Below are 26115 nucleotides of genomic sequence, written 5' to 3'. Positions count from 1 at the left end.
GGTAGTTTGGAAACAGTAGGCCTGAGCCCAGCCTTTACAGGAGTGAAGAGTCCTCTGGGTGAGGCTACTAGGAGAGTCTGGGCCACTGGGACTCACCGTACTATGTGTAATAACAGAGATTTGCACATGACAGTCAGGGAGGGCTTCTCAGAGGAAGTGACAACTAAGCTGTGACTTGGAGGATGAGTAGGAGTTGGTCATGTAGGCAGGATGAGGGAGAGCTGGGGGAAGGTGTCTTAGGCAGACAGAACAGTTTGGGGAAACCACCTGTGGTTTAGTAAGATTATCAAAGAGAAATTTAAAAGAAGAAAACACACACACACACACACACACACCATGTATATTGGGTAATGTGAATGAAAAGAATAAAAGACAGGGCAAGGAGAGCCAGATCACGAGTGGCCTGTGAGAGGGTCTAGGCCTCTTCCGTGGCCAAGCTCATACCCATAACACCAGGGGGCCTCCTCTTGGCCAGAGGGACCCTTCTGAATACCAAGCCCTGCCCACCCCACCCCCGCCTCATATCACCCTTGATTTATTATTATTTTTGAGGAAGGATCTCGCTCTGTCACCCAGGCTAGAGAGCAGTGGTGTGATCACAGCTCACTGCAGCCTCAAACTCCTGACCTCAAGGATCCTCCTGCCTCAGCCTCCCAAGTAGCTAGGACTACAGGTACATGCCACCATACCTGGCTAATTAAAAAAAATTTTTTTTCTTGCCATGTTGCCCAGGCTGGTCTCAACCTCCTGATCTCAAGCAATTCTCCTGTAGCTGCCTCTCAAAGGTTGGGATTAAAGGCGTGAGCCACTGCCCCTGGCCTCACATCACCCTTTGATGCTCCCCATTCATGGCTGCCCTACAGGATCAAGGCCAAATCCTCTGGCCTGGCATTCAAGACCTCTGGCTGGGGTCTCATTCCATATTCCAAGATTCATTTCTTCTAGCTCTTCTAAATGGCACCTTCCAGCTTCCTCAGCACCTGCTCTTGCATCTCCAGCCCTCTGGCTCTTTGCCCTTCCCTCTCCTGCTGCTTGGCTTGCCTTTCCAATCCCCCTACCTCCTGTTCCCGTCTCCACAAATCCCAATCCACCCCTTCCCTAGCTCCCAAGCCACTTCCTCCAGAGAGTCCTCCTTGATACCCCAAGTAGCAGAGATCTTGCTCTCCTCTGTTCCCTGACAGCCATCTCTCCCCTTGCCCTTAGCCCTTGACACTGTCTAGCCCGATTTGGGGTTTAGGGCCAGTTCTCATTTTCTCTGCTGGCTTGGCGCTTCCTTGGAGAAGGCTCTGCTCCAGGAGTATCCAGCACAGTGTCTACCTCCCTTGGGCCCCCACCTTCCCTACTTGTGGGAAGGCAGGTTTGGCTGGGCCCACACTGGTCAAGCCAAAGAAGGTGCTCACCCCGCCCACACAGCTGACCCATGAGGCTCTTCTCTGCCCTCAGGTCCTCAGCACGAGATTACATTGTGTGACCTCAGGCAGGTCACAGTGATCAGGGCCTGACCCCTGAGGCAAGCCCTTTAGACAGAACCAGGTAGCAGGTCAACCTTGCAGGGGCTTGTGTATCCTGCAAAGCTCAGAAATTCCAACTCTCCTTTTGGGAGCTTTGCCCTAAACCGGGGCTGCTCTTGCCAGAGCTACAGGAAGCTGCACAGAATGTAGGGATGGACTGACTAATTAATGCCCATGTGATTCCAGAAAGGATTTAAGAAGACTCACAGAAATAGAACACAAGATAGAAGGAACTGAAAAAGCTACAAGAGAAAAAATAGGGACACAAGGAAAACGCAGGTAAAAAGAGATCACCTGAAATGCAGGAGGAGTTAAGTTAGGTGTGCTGCCAGGTCCACCACACAGAGGAGGTAGACCTTAGATTTGGGTCTGAGCTTCCTAGTGGCCAATTCAACAAGGAAAACAGAATCAGAAAGGGATTTATTTGATGTCTGTAAGATAAAAGCCACAAGTTGCTAAGGAGCAGTACATCTTTTCTCTATAGTGAGTTTTGAGAGAAATGGGTACTGGGGGTCCCCTTGGAAAGGAACAACAAGGACAAATGACCTCCCTAGGGTCTTGGCAACTTGGTGGCAGTGGAGGAGCCGCCTTGGGCCTGGGCTGGGGGTGGGAAAGTGAGGAGCAAATCAGCAGGCTCCACTCCAGGCCCCCCATCCCTGCCTCACCTTGAGCAACGGCTAGGGGTGGCGGGAGTGCACCTGTCTGTGGCAGCTGGTGATGCTCACCAGACATCCCATTGCTCCCCTCATGTCCAGGCCCCTTGCAGTCAGGCAGCCATAGCACACATCACTGCCTCCCATGACCCATTAGACAATGGATCATGGGAGGCAGTGATGTGTGTCACTTCCAGGCCAAAGCACATGAAACCTGCCTGTGACCCTCGAGGACTCTCGTCCTTGGCCGAAGGGATGAGAAGGGTGCATGTTTCAGATGGTGCGGCCATAAGGTGGTTGGTCCCTCAGGAAGCATGTGTAGCAGAGCACTTTCTTCTACTGACTTACAGTGCAACAGAGAAATACACTTGTAGAGTGAATCGTGAGATAAGGGGTTCTTTGTCACGGAGCACAGTGACCCATCCTGACTCATACAGCCTATGCAAGTCTGGCCCATGGAGATGGCAAGTGGCTGCCTGTGCTTGGAATGGCCACAGAGAAGGAGGCAGGACCCAGATTGTCTCAGGTACCCGAACTCTGAGGGCAGTGGGGAGCTACTGGAGAAATTAAAGCAGGGGAGAGGCTGGGCGTGTTGGCTCACACCTGTAATCCCAGCACTTCGGGAAGGCTGAGGCAGGTAGATCACTTGAGGTCAGGAGTTTGAGACCAGCCTGGCCAACATGGTGAAACCCCGTCTCTACTGAAAATACAAAAATTAGCCAGGTGTGGCAGTGCGTGCCTGTAGTCCCAGCTACTCTGGAGGCTGAGGCAGGAGAATCACTTGAACCTGGGAGGCAGAGGTTGCAGTGAGCACCACTGCACTCCATCCTAGGGAACAGAGTGACACTCTGTCTCAAAAATAATTAATAATAATTATAATAAATAAAGCAGGGGAGATAGAGGAACAGATTTAATTTTCATATTTTCCTCTGACTACTGAGCAGAGGAAAGGTTAGAGCAGGTGAGAGGCAATGGTCACCTGGGCTGAAGTAGGGCAGTGACGTGGGCAGGATGGTGGGGAGAGGATGTTACTGAAATACCAAGGAGGTGGGATCAACCAAATGTGGTGCCTGAGTGCACGTGGCGGGCCTGGGGTAGTCGCTGAAATCGACACGACCTTACATTAACAACAGCCCTGGCCCCTCTGGACCCTCTGAGCTCTCTCTCTCCACAGCCTGTCTGTGCACCTGCAGGGGGTAACTGGGGTCTGGCCCAACTCCTGAGAGCCACTCCCCATCCAGGAGGAGTGAGGAGGCCGTGAAAGGCCTGGGTAACACCTCCCAAGCTCACAGTCACCTCTGTGGCAATAAGAAGTCACGGTTTTTGAGTGCTTACAAACTGCCAGGTGCCATTCCAAATGCTTTCCATGCATGAATAGAGCAAGTGGGTGCTACCTTGCTCCCCGGTTCAGATGTAGGTGTTGAGGCCAGTAACCCGGTCACACAGCTAGTGCCTGGGGGCTGAACTCAGCTGTCTCAAGCCTGCAGCTTTTGAGCCTGCAGCTCCAGGTCCTCACAGACAATACCCATGATGATAATAGCTCTTTCAGACCCATCACAGCCCTGGATCTCACCTCTGCCCCTAAGAGGAACTGTCATGATCACGACCACCCCGACTCTACAGAGAAGGAAAAGGAGGCCCAGGAAGCTAGCTAGACCCCTCTGGAAAGGCGCCCCACTTCCCCGTGGATGAAGCCAGCTGACGGCAAAGGAGCGTGAACATCAATGCCCTTCTGCCCAACCCCCAATCCTCTCCCCACCCTAACTCTTAATTTGCACTGCTAAGATTCTTCCAGACCTTCTGCCAGGAAGGGAAATTACACAAGCAGGGGGTGGGGCAGCCGCTAGCAAGGCCAGCTACCTCTCCCTTTGTGTGTGGTATGGAAGTGTATGTGTATGTGCACGGGTGAAGCTTGTGCATGCGTGCTGGCCTGTGTGCGTACTGTGTGTGCACAAGAACTGCATCCATCAGGATGTTCATGACTGCCTGTGTCCTCTTGTGGGTGTGCATGCACATGTGCATCCGTTTGGATGTTTAACTGAGGCTGTGTATATACACGTGCATGAGCGCATGCGTGTATCAGTGCATGCATGATTTTAATGATTCAGCAATTCAGAGAACAGGAGTTTCATTTTCCCTACAAGCAGGCACTTGTCCACAAGTAAGTACTGTAGCGGGCCCTTCACCCACAGGCTGGGCCAGAACAGCCTATTCAAGCCAGGTCTATCCCAGGCCACTCGTCCTATCCTGCCCCATTCCATCTGGCTGGGCCCACATCAAAGCCACAGCAGGCCTTCTCAAGTGTGGCACTCTGGGACAGACTGCTGGGGCACAAGGCAGGAGGTGGCATCCATTCTGCTGCTGCAATCCCATGCAGGCTTGGTGGGCCTGATGCCATGGGATTAGGCTCCGAGGCCTGTGAATTCCCCACTCCCAAAAACGATTTAGTCATCTCTGGGTTTTGCATCGCACTGAGTTTATTTCTTTTTTTTTTTTCTTTGAGAAGGAGTCTGGCTCTGTTTGCCCAGGCTGGAGTGTGCAGTGGTGCTATCTCGGCTCACTGCAACTTCCGCCTCCTGGGTTCAAGCAATTCTCCTGCCTCAGCCTCCAGAGTAGCTGGGATTACAGGTGCGTACCACTGTGCCCAGCTAATTTTTGTATTTTTAGTCGAGACAAGGTTTTGCCAAGTTGCCCAGGCTGGTCTCAAACTCCTGACCACAGGTGATCCACCCACCTTTGCCTCCCAAAGTGCTGAGATTACAGGCGTGAGCCATTGTGCCCGGCCTTGAGTTTATTTCTTAATGCCTGACAGTGGCTCACAACTCTCCTGCAAGGTAGGTGGGGATTATTTTCCCCATTTGATGATGGGAAAACTGAGGTGCAAGGGAAGTGACTAGACTGAAGTCAAGTTATGATGAGCAGTGCAGGTGGGAAGTAGTCTGAGGACTAGTTCAGAGACACCGCTTCCTGCTATGCAATGTGCTCCTCTGTGACATACATGTGGGGTATGCGTGTGTGTGTGTGTGTGTGAGAGAGAGAGAGAGAGAGAGAGAAAGAGACAGAGACAGAGAGAGTTTCCTGCCTGTTCCAAAGGCCCCTCTTCCTTGCCCAGCCCTAAACTCATTGCAGGACAAGGGTTAGCTGCAGGGTGGCTGAAACTGAACCCAAACTGGGTGTGGTGCAAACCATTATAATAGATTATTCATTAATTATATTGTTTGTGGCTTTAAGGAAAGAATGAAATGACCTGATTTGGTCTTTGAACAGGATGGGTAGGCATTGCTGGCTACCAGTTCCCCTTTGTAAATTTGTGGTTTCACATATAATATTTGAAGTTTTATCTTTTCTCTCAAAATTTGACTTGTGGGCACAGTGAGCTGCCACCTGTAAGTGCCTGGTGAGAGGGTCTGAACCACCACACTTATGTCATAGCCACAGTTAGGGAAGATTAGAACCACAAGTTACCCAGTTGTTTCAAAAAATCGAAAAGAGGTCACCGTTAATCAGGATAAAGACCGCTCTATGTGAAGGTGCTCTACAAAGGCTGAGAATTTCACACAGTCCACATCTCATTATGGGGGTTCCCTCACCTGGACTCCAATCCCTGACCCACTATTATCCGTCACAGTTCATCTTGATCCTGGCCTTGGTCCCAGACTTGCTGGGAAAGCTCTTTTTTGTCATCCAGAATCCTTATGGGGTCTCTGATCCACCCACTGCGGGAGGGCTATCTGGCTCTGAAGTCAAAGCCCATGGAGGGTAAGGCCACCCTGCTGCCAACCTAGGCATCTGGGTAACCATTTCCCACAGCACCTTCCTTTCTCACCAGGCAGGAAGAAGACAAATACAAGGCTCAGCTACTTCTCCTTTGTAAGGGTTTTATTCACAACTGGCCTCTGTGAATCTGAGGCCAGGCCCTGGTTTAAACCACCACCTCTTGGCACAAGGTGTCTTAACTTTTGCCTTGCACTGGCCAGCAACAAGGTCTGAAGTGATACAGCGGGATCCAGGGTGCTAGGACCTAAGAGTCTTACCCCACAGGGTAATTTTTCCTCCCTCCTTCAAAGCAAGAAGGATCCTTGCCGCTCTCCACAGAAGTAGGGTAACTAACTGTCTTGGTTTGCCTGGGATTGTGGAGGGGTTCCAGGGATGCAGGACTTACAGTGCTAAACTGGGGGAAGTCTTACTTAGGCAAACAGGGATAAGTTGGTCACTCTCCCACCACCACCACCACCAAGGTCTGTATGTAACAATTCTTTTTTTTTTGAGGTAGGGCCTCACTTTGCTGCCCAGGCTCGAGTGCAGACGTGTGATCACAGCTCACTGCAGCCTCAACCTCCCAGGCTCGCGCAATCCTATGGCTTCAGCCTCCTGAATAGCTATGAACAAGCATGTACCACCATGCTTGGCTAATTTTTTTGTAAAGACAGGGTTTCACTCTGTTGCCAGGATGGTCTTGAATACCTGGCCTCAGGCGATCCTCACACCTCAGCCTCCCAAAGTGCTGGCATTACAGGCATGAGCCACTGTGCCTGGCTTACACATAACAATTCTATTGTAAATCCCTAGCAGCCCTGACTTTGTCAAGTTCCCTGCAAGAGAGGAGACTCTAGAATCTATTTCTTAAAGAGCCCAACATACTGAACCAGAGAATAGAAATTTCAAAGCAGAATAATCCAGGAAGCTTTATAAAGAGAGGTGAGGCCGGGCGCGGTGGCTCAAACCTGTAATCCCAGCACTTTGGGAGGCCGAGACAGGCGGATCACGAGGTCAGGAGATTGAGACCATCCTGGCTAACACGGTGAAACCCCGTCTCTACTAAAAAATACAAAAAAACTAGCCAGGCGAGGCAGCGGGCGCCTGTAGTCCCAGCTACTCGGGAGGCTGAGGCAGGAGCATGGCATAAACCCGGGAGGCGGAGCTTGCAGTGAGCCGAGATCCAGCCACTGCACTCCAGCCTGGGTGACAGAGCGAGACTCCGTCTCAAAAAAAAAAAAAAAAAAAAAAAAAAGGAGAGAGGTGAAGAGGATTTCATTCAATCTCCAATCTTCATCCGATATTGGCTTGGTGCTTATTCTGCACCAAGCTGTGTCAGGAGCAGGGTTCGGAGGGGTCAGAGATGAATAATTCAGTCACTGCTCTCCACATGTTCATACCTCTTAGGAAAATGGCCAAGAGCAGGAAGAGATGAGATGGTGTAACCTTGAGGGACTGCTAACATGCAGGGCAGGGGCTTGCAACTTTGCACATTAGAATCACTTAAATCAGACTACTGGGTGGGGAATCCAGATGCCAGCACTGCTTAAGCTTCCCATGTGATTCCAGTGCATGTTAGGAGCAAGGATAACAGAAACACATCATGGATGTGATGCAGTAGTTCTCAAAGTGTAGTCCCCAATTAACCATATCACTAGGGAACTTTTTAGAGTTGCAAATTTTCAAGCCTCCTATCCCAGACCTACTGAATCAGGCATTCTGGGGGCGGGGCTCACCGCTCTGCTTTAACCAGCCCCCCAGCTTCAAGTTTGAGACTCAGTGGTGTAATGGATGGGTTGGCAACACCTGAACCCACTGACCAATCTTAGTATCACTAAAAGAGATAACCAGACATTATGTGCTGCTAATATGAAGCAACAGGAAACACTACTTATAAAGTGGCTTTGCCAAAAAATGAAACCCAATATTGACCGAGTCTTTGTATGTAATTACACACACAGAGTGTGGAGAAACATGTTCAACAGCCACACAGATGCAATCAGGAAAAAAATACAGGAAATCCTACATGCTAAATTTTCTGGTTTTTAACATTAACTCAAAAAGCATCAAAGACCTAAACAGAAGAGCTAAAACTATAAAAAACCTTAGAAGAAAACAAAGGGCAAAACCTTTACAACATTGGGCTTGGCAATGATTCCTTGGTTATGACACCAGGAACAGGCAACAAAAGAGAAAAAAAATAGACAAATTGTATTCATGGAAATTAACAACTTGTTTGTATTTAACAATTTGTTTGTATTTGTATCACTAGCAACAGAGTGAAAAGGCAACATATGGAATGAGAGAAAATATTTGCAAATCTATCTGATAAAGTGTTACTATTGAGAATATATAAAGAAGTCCAACAACTCAACAACAAGCAAGCAAACAATTTGATTTGAAACAATCTGATTTTGTGCACTGTTGGTAGGTAAAATGGTGCAGTTGCTATGAAAAATAGTATGGCAGTTCATCAAAAATTTAAAAATAGAACGATCATATGATTCAGCAACTCCACTTCTGGGATATACAGCCTTAAAGAAATGAAAGCAGGGTCTGGAAGAGATATTGGCACACTCATGTTGATAGTGGCATTATTCACAATAGCTTAAATGTGGAATCAACCCAAGTGTCCGTCCACAGATGAATGGATCAGTAAAATGTGGTATATTCATACCATGAAATATTACTCAACCTTCAAAAGGAAGAAAATTCTACTTTGGGAGGATGAGGTGGATGGCTTGGGTTCAGGAGTTCAAGACCAGCCTGGGTGATACAGCAAGACCTCATCTCTACTAGAAAAAAAAAAAATTAGCTGGGCATGGTGGCGCACACCTGCAGTCCCAGCTACTTGGGAGGCCAAGGTGGGAGGACCACTTGAGCTCAGGCGTTAGAGACTGCAGTAAGTTATGATTACACTGCTGCACTCCAGTCTGGGTGATAGAGCAAGATCCTGTTTCAAAAAAAAAAAAAAGAAAGAAAGAAAAGAAAAGAAAAGAAAAAGGAAGAAAATCCTGACACATGCTATAACATGGATGAATTTTGAGGGCATTATGCTAAGTGAAATAAGCCAGTTACAAAAAGACAGTGTGTGATTCCACTTATATGAGTTACTTAGAGTAGGCAAAAATCCCAGGGACAGAAAGTAGAATGGTGGCTGCCAGGGGCTGAGGGTAGGGAGGAATGAAAAGTTATCGTTTAATGGCTATAGAGCTTCAGTTTTGCAAGATAAAAAGAGTTCTAGAGACGGATGGTGGTGGTGGCTGCACAGCAGTATGAGTGTACTTAATACCACTGAACTGTACACTTAAGAATGATTTAGATGGCAAATACTATGCTATGTGTATTTTAGTACAATGAAATATATATATATTTTTTAAAATATCTAGTTTCTTTAAAGATGACTAGGAAAAAGGGACAAGGGTCATTATAGTTCAGAAGAGGCTTAAGAGATCAGAGGCATAGCAGGAAGTGCAATGTGCGGATCCTGAGTGGATACAGATTCATACAAACCAACTGCAAAAAGGCATCAGGAAGCAATCAGGGAAAGCTGAGTGGGCACCTGACAGTAGTAAAGAATTGTTGTCATTAGGCGTGGTAATAATACTGTGCTTATATTAGACAAGAGTCTTTATCTTTTAGAGACATATACCTAATATTCAGATGAAATGACATAACATCTGGGATTTATCTTGAAATAACTTGGGGTTGTTGGACAGAGGAGGAGGGAATAAGCGAGTAGAGATGAAACAGGCTGCTGATGGCTACTGAAAGTGGGTGAGGGTACAAGAGGATTCATTTGAATCTTCTCTTTCATTTTGTATGTGTCTTTACATTTCCACTGTAAAACATTTAAGCAAGAAAGAAGCAGGAGAGCACAAAAGTGGCCCAGGCCCCGGAGCTTGACTGTCAGGGTTCTAATCTCAACTCTAAATGGCCCTGTCCAACACAGAACCTCTAGTCCCACAAGGCTTCTGAATTAGAGTTAAAATTAAATAAAGTGTAAAATCCAGCTCCTTAGTCACACTAGCAATATTTCAAGAGCTCAAAAGCCACATGTGCTTAATAATCACAGATGAAACCATATAAGCAACACCCAATGAACAGTGTAATTAAAGAACCCACCCATCTCTGAACAAAGTTCTGTTGGACAGTGCTGCTCTATCATTTCCTATCTGCCACTCTGGGCAAGTTACTTAATGTGTCTATTTCCTCACCAGGAAAATCAGGCACTACAAATACACATAATAGCTAACACCTATATTGCTGACTAGGTGTTAAGTATGTTCCACATACTAACTCAACCCTCATGCATGTACTGTCGTAGCCCCATTTTTAAGATGAGGAAACAGGGCACAGATAAGTTATATAACTTGCCTAAGATCACATAGTTAGTGGCTGGGCTGGAATCTGAAGCCAGGCTGTTCAGTCACAGGTCCACACTCTCTCTCAGGGGTTCCTGGACACTTACATAAGGTGAGACGCACAGCATCCAGAGTGACACTTGGTGCATACTTAGTGTTCAAAAGACGTTGGCTAGTAAGATTGTTGTGGTCCCAATGTGTACAGGACACTGAGATGTGATTTAACACAGAACAGGTACATGCCGGGGGCCCAGCATTTTGGGGATCTAAGTAAAAATCCCAAACCAGAAAGCATAAAGCAGCCTGCCAGGGGCCGAGTGGCTCGTGAGAGTTCCAACCCCTGGTGCAAACCATGATGATGGGGGAACAGACACACAGATGCAGAAGGCTAGCTGACAATTCCTACTGATCAAAAAGAATCCAAGAGAGTGCATTTGTGCATCTCTCTGGGCTGGGCTTTCCCGGGTGGAGGCCAGAAGGCCCCGCCCTGCCCTAGTGCTGAGGGGCCTGGGAGGGGGTGAAGGGACAGGGGAAGGAGCCCTTTGCTTTTTCTCCATCAGCACAGCCCAGGCAGGGAAGCAGGAGCGCAGCCATCCAGGGACCCTCCTTTGGGGATCGACCATCACCAGTGAGGCAGAAGCTGTCTGTAGCCAGCAAATGCAAACAGTCCTGTCCTCAGGTCTCCGCCTTCCCCACCCCCGCGCCGCCCATCCTTCTGGTCCAGCACAGATGCCTCTCTGCAGGCCCACAGGAAGTACAGATTGAGTCAGAGAGCAAACCAAGACAAGGCCTCTTTCTTCCTGATGAGATTAGGCCTGAGGGAGTGCCTCCTTCCCACATCTGACACTGCCCAGAGCCACCTCCTCCTGCCCTGCCTCCTCCCCAGCCCTGCCCCCACGGCCCCCACCTGCTTTCTACCCCTCTCCCAGGCCATGCCAAGGCCTAAGCAGCCTTCTTTCTTGGGGACTCAGGCCTCACATATTCCACCCCCAACTCTGGGCCTGCATTTTCCCTTAAAACCCACCCCGGGTCACCTCTGCCTCAGGATAAAGTCCTCTGCTGGACTTGGGTTTTGAGGTCCCTACATTCCCCCTGAGTCTCTGACCTCCTTCTCATCTCCCCAGACCTGTTCTCTGAGACAAACTGGTCTGTCTGCTCTCCCCTCAAAGCATCATGGTTTTCTTTTTTTTTTTTTTTTTTTTTGAGACGGAGTCTCGCTCTGTCACCCAGGCTGGAGTGCAGTGGCCTGATTTCAGCTCACTGCAAGCTCCGCCTCCTGGGTTTACGCCATTCTCCTGCCTCAGCCTCCTGAGCAGCTGGGACTACAGGCGCCTGCCACCTCGCCCGGCTAGTTTTTTTGTATTTTTTAGTAGAGACGGGGTTTCACCGTGTTAGCCAGGATGGTCTCGATCTCCTGACCTCGTGATCCGCCCATCTCGGCCTCCCAAAGTGCTGGGATTACAGGCTTGAGCCACCGTGCCCGGCCAGCATCATGGTTTTCAAAAGAGAAGGGGAGAAGCAAAAAGAAAATAAAGAAGCATCATTTCCCCAGATAATCCATCTTTGCTCACCCCCTCTTTCCACCTAGAACTAAGCCAGCCCAGGTAAGTCACTGGGTGGCTCTTAGCAGGGCTCTTAGAAAGCCCCTTCCTATCACCCCACCTTCCTGGCCCAGCTCCAACAGAACCACCTCTAGGGAGCCTCCCCAGCTCTCAGACTGAGCAGTCTCCCCATCCCATGCGGTCCCATCCTGACATTTGGGGAGGTAGTCAAAGGCAGGGAAAAAGAAGGCACCAGATTCAAGCCCTGGACCCCTATTTGTCTCTATGCCGTAACATTAGAGTATCCTCATATTTTTCTTATAGAATCTAGAAGATTAAATGAGATCATGTACGTAAAAGACCTTGCATGTGTCCGGCACAAAGTAGGAGCTCATCTCATGGAAGCACCCCTCCTCTCCTCCTTTCCTGCCCATTGCGTTTTTTCCTTCTCTTCCTTCCTCCCCCACCAACACACCCATAGGACTGTCAACCCTAGATGGTTCTCCCCTTCTGCTGTGCCCACCTACAGCCCTGTGGGTACCCAGGGGGAGGCCAACCTGACTCCCGGCTTGAGCTTTCACTCACACCAGCAGCTTCTTTCCAATCCCTCCTTGGGGCGCTAGGAGCCAAGGGGCTGGGCCTATCACTGTCATAGCAGGTGTGCTGGTCAGGCTGGAGAATCCTAATTCTTTCACTGTTGTTGTCGTTATTGTTTTGAAACGGAGTCTCGCTCTGTCGCCAGGCTGGAGTGCAATGGCTGATCTTAGCTCAATGCAACCTCTGCCTCTGGGGTTCAAGTGATTTTCCTGCCTCAGCCTCCCAAGTAGCTGGGATTATAGGCGTGCACCACCATGCCTGGCTAATTTTTGTATTTTTAGTAGAGCAAAGGGGCTTCACCACGTTGGCCAAGCTGATCTTGAACTCCTGACCTCAGGTGATCCGCCCACCTTGGCCTTCTAAGATTACAGGTGTGAGCCACCGAGCCCAGCTGAGAATCCTAATTCCGACACCAATTCGCTCCATGACCTTGGGCAAATCTCATCCCTTCTCCCGCTTTCTGTTTCTATCCATATAATAGTAACAGCCCTGCCCTACCCACCTGTTAGGACAGTCTGTGGAGGGCGCTGCAGCCTGCACACGCCAGACACACGCGGGACCACAAGGGCGACAGAGCTGTCCAGCCGTCAGCTGTCCTGAGAAGGTCTTGTCCTGCCTGGACCTTCTGGAGACAGAGCAGAGCTTCTTTCTGTTTAATCCCCCAAATCAAGCCCTGACCAAAACTCCACACAGGTTTATTGCCCCACAATCTCCTTATCTGGGAGTTTCAAGCAACAAGGGTCACTGGGGATTTTCCAAGACACCTCCAGGAGGCTGAAAATCTGATGGCTCCACTTCCTGCTCACTGTCCACTTTCTGGCACAGAGCTTTCGGACCTGTCTTTGGACAGAGAGGGACACTGAGGCTCAGAGAGGAAGAGCGCCTTGCTTCGGGTCCCACAGTCAGCCCGAGGCAGGGCTGAAGCTCGGTAACTCTGGTCCTGGGGTGGGCATCCAACCAGGGGTCCTGCATTCTGTTCTCAGCATGGACCCACAAATCAGCCCTCACTCTTCCTGCCTCAGGGACCTGGGGCCCAGAGTCAGTTCAGCCAACATCATCAGTGCCCATTCTGAGCTTGATGCCATGCTGGGCACTGTAGGGGAGATGCATGGGCAGACCCAGACAGCGTCAGTTATGGGGGAGCTCAGAGGATGGGGGAGGCCCCTACGTAATCAGCAAGCTCAATTCAGGAACCAGGGCTAAAGCCAGCGTTGCAAGTTGCAGCAGGGAGACGGAAATCTGGGGAGTTAGGGAGGGTCCCTGGGAGGATACGACTGAGCTGAGCCTTCAAGGTCAAGTAGAGCAAGCCCAGCAGAGGAGGGAAACGGAGGCACTGGGGTAGAAGGTGCTGTGCTAGGTCACGCCTGGCTGTGGTGTGCGGACATGGAGCCAGGAGCTTGCTGCCCTGGGGTGGGGAGGCTGGGTCTGAGCAAATGCAGGCCAGTAATGGGGCTGCCGCTGGGAGAGAGGCTGGAGGCGCAGTGCTGAGGAGGTGGCACCTAAGACAGTGGGGAGGCATTGAAGTTTGTAACTGGGGGTGTGACATGGTCAGAGCCGAAGTTGACTTAACCCCTGCAATTAGGAAGTTAGGACATTGAGCTTGGGAAACGATTTTCTTTCCTCAACTTTGGGCTGGTATCTAAGGAAGAAATTAGTGGGTTTCATTTTATGTCCAGCTCCAGTGGGCTGGAGGGGTTGCAGAACCCCGTGAGGAGGAGGGGCAGAATTCTGAGGCCTTCTGTGCTTGGACTCAGGAGGAAAAGGGTGTGACTGCCCTGCAACAAGAGTCCCCACATACGACTGAGGGCCTGCCTGCTCCTGCAGATACTGGCAGTCCCACACCGCACTTCCGAGCTCAGCCCCACACCCCACTTCTGAGCTCGACCCGGTGCCCCACTTCCAAGCTCGGCCCCACAGCGGGAAGGAGATGTGAAGTTCTCTTCTGCTACTCTCTCGCCTGCTTGTTAACATGGAGATAAATGCCTCTGCTCACCCGTAATCGGTTCCCCAGGCAGAGTCTGCAACAGCTGGCAGGAGAGGATGGCCAGGTACCTCTTCTCTGCCTCCAGCCTCCAGGAGCTCCACCTAAATTGTTTGTTCAGGCTGGGCCTGCAGGCCAGAAAGGCAGGAGGCCAGACTGATTGCCCTTTTCAGATTTCCAGTGCCAGCAGTCTGGGTTTATGAAGATGAAAAGAGTGCAGGAAAGATGTCAGTGCCCCTGCGGGAAAGGCACTTCTGCCCGCAAGACTGGCTGTGAGGACAGGTGGCCCCATCGCATTTACATGTGTTTGCCTGCTGTGTCACAGCAGAGCATCTGAGGGTGCTCAGAGCACCTGGAGGGCTGGAAAAAAACAAACCCAGGCGGTGGCTCACGCTTGTGACCCAGCACTTTAGGAGGCCGAGGTGGGAGGATCACCTAGGGCCAGGAGTTCCAGACTAGCCTGGGCAACACAGTGATTCTGTCTCTACAAAAAACAAACAAACAAACCAACCCCCATTGTTGGGCCCCACCCTAGAGTTTCTGATTCAGCAGCGTGGGTGAGAGCTGAGAATCTGCACTTCCAACCAAGTTCCCGGTGACTAGGAAGCCTCTGGCCCAGAGGCTGCTCTTTGAGAACTACTGCTATACAGCCCAGCTCTGTGATTCACAACTATTGCTCAGTTTACCCCTCACAACCACCTGGGGGTGCGGAGGATCATCTCCACTTTGTGAGTGTGGCCGGGACACTCGGCAGAGCAGCGGCGTCAGTTTTCTGAGGTTACATGATTAATAAGCAGCAGGAACTCCTGTCCAAACTCCAAGAGCTCCATGAGCACTCAACCACCCCCCAACTTGGTGGCCACTGTGGCTCTGCTCCTTGGCTTTTAAGTCTTCTTCTCAATATATAAATTGCATGCTCTGAGGCCAGCACTCCAGAACCGGGAGTCCCAATCCTCTCCGTCCTCCTTCTCGTGGTGCTCCACAGCTGAAACAAAACCCACCTATTGTGTCTGCTGTCCCATAACAGCTTCGCAGCCCAGTACACGTGCTTAAGATACGGGCTTCAGAGTCAGAGAAACGTGGATCCAAATCCAGACTCACTTCCCTTCTCTAAGTCTCGGTACCACATCGCCACGTTGCTATGAGATGAGCAAGGAGCAGAGCATGTAGCCCTTGGTCCGGGTGCAGCGGCTCATGCCTGTAATTCCAGCACTTTGGGAGGCCGAGGCGGGTGGATCACCTGAGGTCGGGAGTTCGAGACTAGCCTGACCAACATGGAGAAACCCCGTCTCTACTAAAAATACAAAATGAGCTCGGCATGGTGGCGCATGCCTGTAATCCCAGTTACTTGGGAGGCTGAGGCAGGAGAATCGCTTGAACCTGGGAGGCAGAGATTGTGGTGAGCCAAGATTGCGTCACTGCACTCCAGCCTGGGCAACAAGAGCGAAACTCTGTCCCCCTACCCCCACCACCCCCCCTCAAAAATAAAAAAAAGAGCGTGTAGCCCTGGCCCATGGTAAAGTTCTCAAGAAATGGCAGCAACCAGTGGGCCAAGGCAAGCATTTGAGTAGCTTTCCTAAACCTCTCTGTGCCTCAGTTTCCTAAGTTGTAAACCAGGGTCCATGATGGCACCTACCTTATCAAGGAATTGTTCATTCATATAAAATGCCTCAGAGCAGTGCTTGACAAGGGCCCAGCCAGGTGTTAGTCTCCTACATGTATGTTCCTGTTTTGTCAAATATATTTCAGTCTGAACATAGGCTCTTCATTGACACATGTAAACAAAAACATTAAAGAATAGAGTAGGCTACTACTGTGAAGTCAAAGTGTAAAAATCTTGGCAGTGATGGTGATATGGTTTGGCTCTGTGTCCCCACCCAAATCTCACCTCGAATTGTAATCCCCTCGTGTGGAGGGAGGGACCTGGTGAGAGGTGATTGAATCATGGGGGCGGTTTCCCCCAGCTCGTTCTCATGTTACTAAGGGAGTTCTCATGAGATCTGATGGTTGAAAAGCGGCAGTTTCCCCTGTGAGTTATCTCTCTCCTGCAGCCCTGTGAAGAAGGTGCCAGCTTCCCCTTCACCTTCCGTCATGATTGTAAGTTTCCTGAGGCTCCCCAGTCATGTGGAACTGTGAGTCAATTAAACCTCTTTCCTTTATAAATTACCCAGTCTCAGGTATGTATGTTGTTATAGCAGTGTGAGAGTGGACTAACATAGATGGCTGCACAATGGGCATGTATATCATGCCATGGAATTTTATACTTAAAAATGGTTAAAATGGTAAACTTTGGTATGTATATATCACCATCATTAAAAAAATAAAGAAAAGAGAAATAATAGCACCTAGGTATCAGCCCACAGCTTTCCTGAACTCCCTGGCAGCTACAGCTCTGCTTCCATGTTGACTTCCTCGGAGCTCCTACTTCTTTTAGCCCCTTCCGACCCTTGACCTTAGAGTTGGTCCCTGATGTGACTTCAAAAGCAGGGGGCGGGGTGCGGGATGGCCCTCCCTGTCTGCTTCCCCTTTCACTCCTGGCTATTCAGGGCCATCTCTGCCAGGGGCCCAGCAGAGGGGCTTGGTAGGGTGAGGAGGCCTTGCTATTTCCCCAGACACCAGGAGCCTCCCTGCTTCAGGACATGCCTGGACGATATTTCCCCAGGCCCCTGGCAGAGTCGTGGCTCTTCCCACCAACCTCCCTCCTCCCGGTGAAGGAAGGGCCCCTTGAGGGACCAGGGCCCCCCTAATTAGCACCAACTCCCACTGGCCTTCAGCAGGGAGCCCTGCTCTGTGCAGGGAGGGCACATAGATATTCCAAGGTCAGTGACCTGGCTCCAGTAGGCTCTGCCCCCTTTTGCTGTGTGATGCTGTGAAAGCCTCTCTCTGGGCTCCAGTGTCTCAACCCATTAAATGGGCAGGAGCATCCCTGCCTGTAGCCCTCCGGAGGCTGTAGGGAGGCTCTGAGGGAGAATGGATGCAGAGGGGCTGGTTTATTTATTACACGACACAATCGCATCGAGAGGCAGCAGCACAGTGGCTACTGACATGGTTGGGAACCCGCCTGCCGGGCTCAGACATCAGCCGTACCACACACCAGCTGGGAGACATTGGGCCGGTTATCTACCTCTCTTGGACTTAGGTTTTCTCATCCATAAAATGGGGATGATAACAATAAATGAGTTAATATCTGTCAAGCACTTAGAACCCAGCCTGGCACATGGTAAACTCAAAGTAAGTATCTGTTAAATAACTAAACTCCAAACAAGTAAATAATGGTAACCTTTATTGAGTACTCACTGTGAGCCAGGCACTGTCCTAAGTTATTTACCTGCACTCATGGATTGAAATGAACATTTAATAAAAATGAATATGGGCTTTGAACAGGGCTTACAGATTAAACTATGAAGCACAAAGTGTTCATGGTCCTTTATTTTTCCTCAAAGCAGCAATATCTAAAGATCTACACATTCAGGGGAGGGATGAGGGGTGTCACCTGTGCTGGGAAGCACCAAAACCCTCTGAACCGAATGAAAGCAGAGAAAGCCTTGTGCCCTTATCAACCCATGAGTGCTGATTTAGAATCTAAAACTCGAATTCTTCAATTTTTAGCCAGACCCACTCTCTCCCAAATAATTTTATTACATCTAGGGGCAAGCACCAAATACAATACCCCAGAATTCTGCTCTTCTTTCTCCAGCACCCCATTTGAAGAGTCTGAGGGTTTTGGCTCGTACCAGTCTAGCGATGGGGAGCTCACCCCTGCTGGGGGAAGACATGCTCAACCAGTGGACTTCCTCGCGTCTACTGAACAGAAATCTACCATTTTCCCCACTGCCCTATCTGTTCCTGAAGCCCCGCCAGCCACATCCATTGCTTCTGCCCCATGACAGCCTTCCAGAGATCGAAGACCTCTTGACTCAGGTCCCTGGGATGGCTCCACTCAGGGTTGGGGAGTTTCTTGTGTGACTTGGTTTCCCACGTCCTCCCCATTTTGGTTGCCCATATGCTCCAAGCTGTCCCTGTCTTCCGGGTCATACTCGGACTCTGCAGATGGGGGCTGAGAACTGCTCAGTAGAGCGGGTCCCCAAAAGGATTCCCGATGTCACATCTCAGAAAAACAGCACTGGCCAGACCCCAAGAGATCATGGGGTACAGAAAGAGGAAACGGAGTCAGCATGCCAAAGGCCACCCACACAGGGCAGAAGCAGGAACAAGATCCAGGTCTCCAGCCTCCCAGTCCAAAAGAGTGTGCTAAAACACAGAACAGAGTCCTGTCCTCCTATACCTGGATACAGTACCAAACATTTTTGTTCCTTATCTGTGTTGCTCTAAGTAATAGTGGAAACTCGTCTGTGGAGGGACAAATTCCAAAGATGGTTAGGAAAGAAAGGCCTTATAATTGTGAGCTCAGGGCTCAGTGGTCTTATCGAGGCTCTCCTGGACTCACAGCTTTGAAAGGTGAACTGTGTTTCTCCAGAGAGTGCTTTAGGCTGGGAATGATGGCAGACCTTAGGTTTTTTCTGCTAGAAAGGCCTGCAGAGCATCAGCAGCCCCCACGATGCGAGGGGAAAACTGGAGTGCATTCACTCCACCCACATTTTCCAAGTGCCCAGCTGGAGACAGCCCTCGTGCTGGGCTCTGTGGACAGAGGTATTCCCATGGGGTCTGGGAATGGGTAGAAAAATAGAGAAATCCTACTCTGCTGGAACAATGCTTGATCACAAACGTGGTGGCGTGTCAGAGGTGGCAGGAGCAAGGAAAAGACCAGGAGGTTAGAGCAATGGGCTCCAAACCTTTTTTTTTTTTTTTTTTTTTGAGGTGGAGTCTGGCTCCATCACCCAGGCTGGAGTGCAGTGGCACAATCTTGGCTCACTACAACCTCTGCTTCCCAGGTTCAAGTGATTCTCCTGCTTCAGTCTCTTGGGAAACTGGGATTACAGGCATGTGCCACCACACCTGGCAAATTTTTTTTGTATTTTTAATAGTGATGGGGTTTCACCATGTTGGCCTGGCTGGTCTCAAATTCCTGACCTCAGGTGATCTCCAAACTTTTTTGATCATTCACTTCTTCTACAAGAAAAGAAACCAAAAAACAAAAAACAAAAAAACAAAAAAACAAAAAAACTGAGCTCACACCCCATTATCTTATATTCTATACAAGTAACCATTATCAAACCTCGCAAGACAAAACGTACACTGAGTGAGATTCATCACCAACCAGAGTGACTGTAAATACGTATTTCAAAATGTCCCCTAACATAAACGAACAAACAAACTTGAGCTGACTTCTTGTCAGATTTCCTAGCTTGTCACTGTTTTTGTCCTGGGTCTTGTGGCTGATGAAGTGACTGCACTGGAAACCCCAGTGTTAATTCTCTCACTTTTTTTCTCTTTCAAATTTGTTTTTATTAAAAAAAATTTTTTAGAGACAGAGTCTCGCTCTGTCACCTAGGCTGGAGTGCAGTGGTGCCATCATAGCTCGTTGTTGCCTACAACTCCCTTGAGGAGGACTCAAGCAATCCTCCTGCTTCAGCCTCCTGAGTAGCTGGGACGACAGGCATGTGCCACCATGCCCGGCTAATTTTTAAACTTTTTCTTGAGACAGGGGTTTGCTATGTAGCCCAGGCTTGTATCACATTCCTAGCCTCAAGCGATCCTCTTGCTTTGGCCTCCCAAAGTACCAGGATTACAGGCCGGCACTCAACCTCTTCCATTTCCTTGTCTTCACGTACTAGCATTATTAGCATAGTAAGTAAGCACTACTAACAAGTCACAATTTTTCAGTAGGAATCTTTAAAAACCACATGTCCATTTGGTAAGGGCTAGTTAGCTTAAAGTGGTGAATATAATTTGTAAATCCAATCTGGATTAGTCTGGATTAACCTGGATTAATTAACCAGGTTAATTAATTGGGATAACTTCCAAAAACAGACCAAAGAGTAAGGTCATTACCCTTTCTCAGAGTGTTTCCCCTTCTCTCTGGAGAGTCCTGGACCACATGAGACACGAGGCTGCCTGACACCCCAGCTGGGGAGTGTGTCTCCACCTGGCAAATGTGAGTAAAGCTGAATTTTTTTGTTTTATTTGTTTAGATATTTTTTCCTGCACCCCAATGTGCATCTTGCATAGATCACTTTGGAGGCAATTGGGATAGAAGATGAAGAGAGTCAGAGATAATTTTTAAGCTCAAAGGATGGCAGAAATGATCTAGTCTACCCTTCACTTTGCCGGTGAGGAAACAAGAACCTGAGAAGGGATGTGACTTGTCCAAGGTCACCTGGCTGGTCAGTGGCAGATCCTGGCGAGAATGCACATCTCTAGGCTTTGATGCTACAAATGGCTGCTAAAAGTGGCCACAGTCTAGCTCTTTACTGGTCCTTTTACTTTACTGTGCCTCTCGGCTGGCTTCACTCTGAAGCCTCATTTTCCTCATCTGTAAAATGGAACGAATCAAACCAGCTCTTGGGCTGCTGTTTGAGTGCCTGTAAAGTCTTGCTGACATCTGTGGGCTGGGAAGAAACCCTTCCCTAGGCTCTGGAAGGTCCTACATGAGTGGCCGAGATCTGGGACTGCTAGAATATGAGGATTCTGCCTCTGCCTACCAGCCACAATAGTGACTCTGCAGGACGCCGAGCCCCTGCTGCCCAGCATTGTGCTGGCCTGGGCCTGGCGTGTTGGTGGGCAGCTGTGGACATGGGTCCAAGCAATGACCTGCAATCCTGCTCCTATCTCTCATCCTCCCCATCTTCCAGGTCCTTCCTGCCTCCTCCAGGCTGTCCTCATCTCAGATCCCACCTCTCTAAAGCTGAGACCCCACTTGGGCTACTGGTAGGTGGCAACATCCTCTATTCCAAAACCTTCAATAGCTTCTCAGCTGGGGATTCAAAGCCAAGGTGTGGCCCAGGAGTATATCAAGAAGGGATGTGAGGCAAGCGGGGAAGGGGAAGTGGCAGGGACAAGGGCAGGAGGGAGGTGAGCAGTCGGTCGGGCGCAGACACTCAGGAGGTGCATTTTCAACAGAGAACTTAAAAATAGGCCAGGCACGGTGGCACTTATCTGTAATCCCAGCACTTTGGGAGGTCGAGGCGAGTGGATCACAAGGTCAGGAGTTCGAGACCAGCCTGATCAACATGGTGAAACCCCGTCTGTACTAAACATACAAAAATTAGCCAGGTGTGGTGGTGGGCGCCCATAATCCCAGCTACTCAAGAGACTAAGGCAGGAGAATTGTTTGAACCCAGGAGGCAGAGGTTGCAGTGAGCTGAGATCACGCCACTGCACTCCAGCCTCGGTGACAGAGTGAGACTCCATCTCAAACAAAACAAAACAAAACAAACAAACAAAAAACTGCCTCAAAGTCTGACATTTTATGATCATAATGTGCCTGCAATTCTAAACAATGTTAGAGCCAAAACACTCCTCCCTGACAGGGCAGGCTGCACCTACCTCCCTGCCCTTGGCATCTGGCAAATACCTTACGCTTTGCCTCTTATACTGAGCCAAACCAAACCCTATGTTCATCGCATCCCACATAGGCCTAGTAAGTTTTCCCCTCTCCAGTCCTTGGGTTACATCGTTTCCTTTGCCAGTAACGCCCTATCCACCACTCTGTATGACCGGCTGCTACAAGGCTCAGCTTAGAGAAATGCTCCCTCTTCCAGGAAGTCTCCCTGCAAGCATTCCCATCCATCCCCTCGGAGGCCACGGCTCCCTCACATCATGTTTTCACCTCCAAAGGAAAACTCAAGAAAGGAACCCACAACACAGAAAACCATACAAGGAGAGTCACTTCTGAGCTGTGTGACCTCAGACAAGTCCCATGGCCTCTTGGAGCCTCAGTTTCACCTCCTTAAAAGAACCATCTCATCTCCAAATACTCTCCTTTCCTTGACCTGCACCATCCCTTCTTTTGACCACACAGTGAACTAACTCTGTCACTGGGTGAAAATGCTCCACCTGCTTCCAAAGTCACTAATTCAAGCACCCCTCCTGACCGCACCCTCCCCACCTCCAGCCTCCTGTCACCTGCCAGATGTGACCAGCCCTTTGCCAGTGTCCCCTCTGATGGATCCATAAACACAGGTTCAGGCCCGAGGAGAGGGCCCTGGAAGCCACAACCAGAGACCCCTCTCCAGGATGACACAATGCATCAAGCAATGCCCCGACTCCACCACCACGCTCAGCACCAGCTTTGCTGAACGGCCAGCTCCAGGGATGGTGTAGGGGCCATGTGATTCCCATGGGCATGCTGTGGAAGCCCATTTCTTGTCCCCAGTAACCTGGGACATCAGCTCACTCTTATCAACACCCTAAAATGCTTCACCCCACTGACTTTTTTTCACATCATCTGGCAAACCCCAGCACTGGGTGAACCAGGATATCCAAGCTCAGCTGGGAGGAAAACAGTGGACAATAACCAGCCCTGGGCAGAAGGCCCCAGTGCGGTGAAGGCTGCTCCCATGTTGTTTGTGTCCCCCAGCACGACTCCCTCTGCAAGTCAGGCCATGAGAAGGGCACTGCCGGAAAAGCCAGAACCCACGGGCACCCATGTGGCCTCCCTTTTCTTGTATCCAATGCCAATCCATCACTAATCCCAGCCTCCTGTACCACCTTCAAATTATCTCTCTCTCTTGTTTTTTTTTTTTTTTTAGAGATGAGGTCTCACTATGTTGCCAGGCTGGTCTGGAACTCCTGGCTTCAAGAAATCCTCATGCCTCGGTCTCCAAAGTGCTAGGATTATAGGTGTGAGCCACAGTGCCTGGCTCCAAACATCTGTTAAACTTGGTCATTTAGTCTCCGCCACCAACCATCTTGCCCTTGATCTTTTCGAAATACATAAATGTGAGCAGACCATTCGGCGGCCATTGTTCTACTTCCCCAGCCTCACCTTGCCCAGGGATCTGAGCTGCACATGGTGCTTTCAGTTCCTCAAAGGCCTGTTTCCTCCAGCCGGAGAGCTTTTGCAAGGCTGTTTCTCCTGTGCAGCATGCCTCCCTCCCCACCCTCACCTGGTCACCCCCTTCTCATCTTTCAGATCTCAGCTCAACGTCCTTTCCTTAGAACATCCCAACCATCCCCTCGCAGGCCACGGCTCCCCTCACATCATGTTTTCATCTCCAAAGGAAAACTCAAGAAAGGAACCCACAACACAGAAAACCATAAAGGAGAGTCACTTCTGAGCTGTGTGACCTCAGACAAGTCCTATGGCCTCTCTGAGCCTCGGTTTCACCTCCTTAAAAGAGCCATCTCATCTCCAAATACCCTCCTTTCCTTGACCTGCACCATCTGTGCCCTGGACTGCAGCCTTCTGCAGTGACCCTGGACTCAGCACATTCTCTACTCTGCACGCCCTTCACTCCTCTCTCCTCCTCCAGGTTCTGTGGGACTCTACGATGACTGTCCATCTCCCGTTTGGTCGGTGAGCCCTCAAAGATGGACCTATGTCTGTTTTGCTGTGCTTGGTATCTCTAATGCTTTACATACAGAGAGCAATCAATTGTGAACAAAGGTCCTAGTCAAAAAATTACATTGAAAGATAACTTTTTAGGGAACGAATGAATGGGTCAGTCTGGGCGAGGCTCCAGGATGATCTGTGTGGGGCAGATATCTCGACAGCCTTTCTCCAGGGCACGCCACACAGGCCGAGCCACTCCTGGAATGGTTTCAACAAGGATGAGGCTAGTGACCCTGCCAGCAAGCTCTCAAAGCTCCTTCCTGTTCATTATCTCCCCAGCCCTCCTCCACACTCCCCACCCCCATTACTCAGAGTACCAGGTTTTTAATGACCAGGCCACTGGAACATTTCTGAGCTGGCAGTGTGGAGATTCTGTTCTTCCCAAGGGCCAGGACCCAGGAACCTTTTCTTTGTGGGGTTGGATGAGGAAAAATAAGTTGAATCTAATTAGACCAGGTTCAAAGCCCAGCTTTGCCTCTTGCTGGCTCTGTGACCGCGCAAATTTACTCAACCTCTCTGGGCTCCTGCCTCCTTATTTGTAAAAAGAGGACAAGACTATCTAGCTACAATGCGATGGTGAAGATGCAATGAGTGAATACACACTAAGAGTCTCACTGGGGGCCTGCCACGTGTCACATGATTCCAAGACATTTTTTTACATTTTAACATCTCTGAAACTGGGATGCAACTTACAATAATAGTTTTTGTTGCTTTTTCTTTCTTAATGGATTATAAAATAAGGGTACATCTCACAACAGATAAGCCCTGCTTTGAATGAAATACCACAGTAGCTTAGATTCTTTACTTCCCTTGTAAAGAGGCTGGAACGCCTGTGAGTTCCAGCCAGAACACAAATCGTTAAGGGACAAGGGTCTGTTGAGGCCTAGCATTCACCCTGGATCTCCAAAGCTTCATGGAATTTGAAGGCTCAGGCCCTTCCCTGGCCTGGCGCCCCTGTGGATCTGTCTCAGCTGTCCTAGTCTTGCTCAGAAAGTGGCCCAAACTTCAGCAGGACCCTCACCTCTGCCTCTGACCCTCTGTTGCTACTGATGTGGTAGGTTCCACAGTGTGCTTGCAGCCACCCAAAACCCCAAGTCTTTGTCCCAAGAAAAGAGTCCTAGCTCCCACCTTCAGAAACCCCCACAGACGTCTCCTCCAGTGTGACTCCATCAAGCCATCCCTGGACTCTGCTCCCAACTGTTCCAAAGGCCAGCACTGGGGATGTCATCCAGGCTTCACCAAAGTCCTTATGCTGTGAGTGCTGCCTTCATCCCTGCAGCCTGGTGATGTCAGACCGGCCTGATCATTTTATTATCTAAATATCATTATAACTTATATTGCATACATAGTTGGCCCTCTGTATCTGTGGGTCCTGCATCTGTAGATTCAACCAACCTCAGATGGAAAATACGCGAAAAAATAAAAAATACCAATACAACAATTAAAAAATACAAATTTAAAAATACAGTATAACGGGCCAGACATGGTGGCTTACACCTGTTATCCCAGTATTTTGGGAGGCCGAAGCAGGCAGATTACTTGAGATCAAGAGTTCGAGACCAGCCTGGCCAACATAGCGAAACCCCATCTCTACTAAAAATGCAAAAAATTAGCTGGGCATGGTGGTACATGCCTGTGATTCCAGCTACTTAGGAGACTGAGGCACAAGAATCGCTTGAACCCGGGAGGCAGAGTTTGCAGTGAGCCGAGATTGCGCCACTACATTTCAGTCGGGGTGACAGAGCAAGACTCTGTCTTAAAAATATGTATATACGGCCGGGCGCCGGTGGCTCACGCCTGTAATCCCAGCACTTGGGAGGCCGAGACGGGTGGATCACGAGGTCAGGAGATCGAGACCATCCTGGCTAACGCGGTGAAACCCCATCTCTACTAAAAATACAAAAAATTAGCCGGGCGCGGTGGCGGGCGCCTGTAGTCCCAGCTACTCGGGAGGCTGAGGCAGGAGAATGGTGTGAACCCGGGAGGCAGAGCTTGCAGTGAGCCGAGATAGCGCCACTGCACTCCAGCCTGGGTGACAGAGCGAGATTCCATCTCAAAAAAAAAAAAAAAAATGTATGTACAGTATAACAACTAGTTACATAGCATTTACATTGTGTTAGGCATTGTAAGTGATCTATAGATGACTTAAAGTATACAGGAGGGTGTGTGTGTAGGTTACATGCAAATGCTACATCATTTTATATCAGGGATTTTAATATCCACAGATTTTGATATCCTTGGGTGTCCTGGAAGCTGAA

General features: G+C 49.6%; 2 protein-coding genes across 3 annotated transcripts in view; both read right to left on the bottom strand.

Moving 5' to 3' along the window:
• Positions 1-26115, bottom strand: part of TRIM14 (tripartite motif containing 14) — a 288671-nt gene that overhangs the window by 79474 nt on the left and 183082 nt on the right. The window lies entirely within an intron of this gene.
• Positions 1-26115, bottom strand: part of CORO2A (coronin 2A) — a 71757-nt gene that overhangs the window by 36920 nt on the left and 8722 nt on the right. Inside the window, exon 2 of one of the 2 annotated variants that reach the window (XM_077965671.1) lies at positions 12925-13047. The exons of the other annotated variant lie outside the window; for it this stretch is intronic. The gene's annotated coding sequence lies outside the window, so the exon portion shown is untranslated. The remainder of the gene's footprint in view (positions 1-12924; positions 13048-26115) is intronic. 2 annotated transcript variants of the gene reach the window in all.

This window comes from Macaca mulatta, chromosome 15, assembly GCF_049350105.2.
Source record: "Macaca mulatta isolate MMU2019108-1 chromosome 15, T2T-MMU8v2.0, whole genome shotgun sequence".
NCBI classification, from domain to species: domain Eukaryota; kingdom Metazoa; phylum Chordata; class Mammalia; order Primates; family Cercopithecidae; genus Macaca; species Macaca mulatta.
The sequence above is the reverse complement of the archived record's forward strand: the minus strand, read 5'-3'. Positions and strand labels throughout refer to the sequence as shown.